Source organism: Anser anser (genome assembly GCF_964211835.1).
Source record: "Anser anser genome assembly, chromosome: 1".
NCBI classification, from domain to species: Eukaryota; Metazoa; Chordata; class Aves; order Anseriformes; family Anatidae; genus Anser; species Anser anser.
In genome coordinates, this window is record NC_139720.1 from 78,014,259 (window position 1) to 78,017,964 (window position 3,706).

The 3,706-nt window shown below is 47.6% G+C and overlaps 2 long non-coding RNA genes across 2 annotated transcripts in view; one reads left to right on the plus strand and one right to left on the minus strand.

Annotated features, from left to right (window-relative positions):
* LOC310896868 overlaps positions 1–3,706 on the minus strand; it is a 368,699-nt gene that overhangs the window by 172,053 nt on the left and 192,940 nt on the right. The window lies entirely within an intron of this gene.
* Positions 1–3,706, plus strand: part of LOC310896873 — a 230,999-nt gene that overhangs the window by 8,711 nt on the left and 218,582 nt on the right. The gene's annotated exons all lie outside the window — the stretch shown is intronic.

Genomic DNA, 3,706 nt, shown 5'->3' on the forward strand with positions numbered 1-3,706 from the left:
GTAGATGCCAGCGCTTAGGCGTTCTGGTTGGTTCCCCCATCGGGTGATTAAGATTAGGGTGGGAATGAGGGTTGCTTCAAATGAGATGTAAAATAGTGCTAGTTCTGTGGTGGAAAAGGCTAGTAGGATGAATGGCTGGACTGCGACTAAGGTTGAGATAAAGATTCGTTTGCGTTGTAGGGGTTCTTGTTGCAGGTGGTTTTGGCTTGCTATGATTATGAGTGGGAGTAGTCAGCAGGATAGTACTAGGAGGGGGGATGAGATTTGGTCAATTCCTGTTCAGTTGGATAAAAATTTGTAGGGGTAGTAGGTTGGGATTAATCACTGTAGGCTTAGGGCAGCGATTAGGAGGCTGTATAAGGTGGTGTTAGTCCATAGAAATTTTGGTGGAGACAGCAGGGCTGTTGGAAGAAGTATGATTGTGGGTAGGATGATTTTTAGCATTGCAGGAGGTTTAGGTTGTGTAGATGGTCGGAGCCATGTGTGCGGGTGGAGGCTACTAGGATGGCCAGGCCTGTGCCCGCCTCACACGCTGAGAAGGTTAGCATGAGAATTGGTACCATGGTGAATGAGGAGACTTGGTTTTCGATGGATCATATTGATAGGCCTACGAATATCGATAATATTATGCTTTCAAGGCATAGTAGGGCGGATACTAGGTGGGTTCGGTGGAAGGCTAGTCCTAGTCCGCTGAAAATGAAGGCTGAGTAGAAGCTTAAATGTAGGGGCGACATAAGAAAGTTACAGGGTTGGCTGTAATCTGCTGGGTCGAAACCAGCTATCTTTTTGGTTAGACTAACTTTCTGTTATTCTGCTCATTCTAGGCCCCCTTGAATTCACTCGTAGGCCAGTCCGAGTGTTAGGAGAAGGAGGATCACTACAGTTCAGGTGAGGGTCATTAGGGGGGATTGGAGTTGGACGGCTCATGGCAGGGGGAGTAGGAGGGCGATTTCTAGGTCGAATAGGACGAACAGGATGGCTACTGAGGAAGAATCGGACTGAGAATGGTAATCGAGCAGATCCAAGTGGGTCGAATCCACATTCGTACGGTGAGAGTTTCTCTGAGTCGGGGTTTATTTGGGCGAGTCAGAAGTTTAATGCGGTTAGGGCGGCGCTTAGGATTGATGATAGGGCGAATATGAACATGAGTGCGTTCATTGCTCTCCTCTGGGTTTATACCAGATTCTAGAGATTGGAAGTCAATTGTAATTAATATACTAGAAGAGCAAGATCCTCATCAGTAGATGGTTATGTAGAGGAATAGTCAGATGATGTCTACGAAGTGTCAGTATCAGGCTGCTGCCTCGAATCCGAAGTGGTGGTCTGATGTAAAGTGGAACTTGATCAGTCGGAAGAGGCAGACGGTCAGGAAGGAGGATCCGATGATTACGTGGAGTCCGTGGAATCCAGTGGCAACGAAGAAGGTAGATCCGTAGACGCTATCGGCGATTGAGAATGGGGCTTCGTGGTATTCTATTGCTTGTAGGGCTGTGAAGTAGAATCCCAGGAGGATCGTTAGGGTTAGGGCGTGGATGGCGTGTTTTCGGTTTCCTTCTGTGATGCTGTGATGGGCTCACGTTACGGTAACGCCTGAGGCTAGTAGGATGGCTGTGTTTAGTAGGGGGACTTCTATCGGGTTGAGTGATTTAATTCCTGTTGGGGGTCGTTGGCCTCCTAGTTCTGGGGTTGGGGCCAGGCTCGAGTGGAAGAACGCTCAGAAGAACCCTAAGAAGAAGAATGCTTCGGATGTGATGAAAAGGATTATGCCGTATCGTAGGCCTTTTTGGACTGTGGGAGTGTGATGGCCTTGGAAGGTGCTTTCTCGTACAATGTCTCGTCATCATTGGAGTATTACTAGGAGTATTGAGATGAGGCCTAGGGTTAGTAGTATGGATGAGTTGTAGTGGAATCACATGATTAATCCTGAGGTTGTGAGTAGGGCGGCGGCTGCCCCGAAGATTGGTCAAGGGCTTGGGCCAACTATGTGGTATGAGTGTGCTTGGTGTGCCATTAGATGTTTTCTTGTAAGTATAGGCTTAGAAGGAGCACGAAGACGTAGGCCTGGATTATGGCTACTGCTACTTCTAGGATGGTTAGGAGTAGTAGGATGATTATTGTTAGGATGGATACTGCAGGAAGGGTGGGTATTAATGCAATGGAGGCTGTAGAGACGAGTTGGATGAGTAAGTGTCCTGCTGTAAGGTTGGCTGTAAGGCGGACTCCGAGGGCTAGGGGGCGGATTAGTAGGCTGGTTGTTTCGATCAGGATTAGTGTGGGGATTAGGGGTGTAGGGGTACCTTCGGGTAATAGGTGGGCTAAAGAGGCTGATGGTTGGTTTCGTAGGCCTGTTAGTAGTGTGGCGAGCCATAGTGGGAAGGCTAGGGCTATGTTCATAGATAGTTGGGTGGTTGGGGTGAATGTATATGGAAGGAGGCCTAGAAGGTTGATTGTAAGAAGTATGATTATTAGGGATGTAAATATTATGGCTCATTTGTGGCCATTTTTGTTGAGTGGGACTATTAGTTGTTTTGTGATTAGGTGAAGGAGTCATGTTTGGATAGTAGAAAGGCGGTTGTTGATTCATCGGTTGTTTGGGGACGGGAATAGTAGGGCTGGGAAGAGTAGGGATAGTAGGATTAAGGGGATGCCAAATCGATTGGGGCTGGAAAATTGGTCAAAGAAGCTTAGGTTCATGGTCAGGATCATGGTGTGGGTTTGGTAGTGAGGGAGGTCTTATTTGATGGGGGGTTGGTTGTGGTGAAGGCTAGTAGTTTTGGTTGGATGAGGAGTGCTAGGGTTAATCAGGTTATAATTATGATTGAAAATCATGGTGCGGGGTTAAGCTGTGGCATATCATTAAGGAGGGGGAAGTCCCTCTTTGGCTAGCTTACAAGGCTAGTGCTGTTGCATAGCTTCTTAATGATTAGGATGATGATAGAAGGGACGATCAGGCCTCGAAATGTGGGAGTGGGGTTGATTCTACTACAATGGGTATGTAGCTGTGATTAGCCCCGCAAATTTCTGAGCATTGTCCGTAAAAAATCCCAGGCCGGGTGGTAATGAATGAAGTTTGGTTTAGTCGGCCTGGGATTGCGTCTGTTTTAACTCCGAGCGTTGGGACTGCTCAGGAGTGGAGTACGTCTCTTGCAGTAATGATCACGCGGATGGGGGATTCTATTGGGATAACTACGCGGTGGTCAACTTCTAGCAGTCGGAAGTGGCCGTTGGGTAAGTCTGGGGCGGGCACTATGTAGGAGTCGAATGATAGGTCTTTGAAGTCTGTGTATTCGTAGCTTCAGTATCATTGGTGGCCGATGGCTTTTAGGGTGAGGTCTGGTTCGTCGATTTCGTCCATTATGTAGAGGATTTGTAGGGATGGGAGGGCGAGGAGTACCAGGACGATAGCAGGTAGGATTGTCCAGATCAGCTCTACTTCTTGGACGTCTACAGCATTGGACGAGAGTTTTTCTGTTAGTATGTGGGCTAAAAGGTAGAGAACTAGGCTGCAGATAGCTAGGGCAACGATTAGGGCGTGGTCGTGGAATTCAACGAGTTCTTCTATGATGGGTGATGAGGCGTCTTGGAATCCTAGTTGGGAGTGGTTGGCCACATGAGATGTACAGGATTTTTACCTGTGATTTAGTCTTGACAAGGCTATGTAATTGGTTTACTAACGTCTCATAAGAAAGAAGCATGAGCGGTTAAC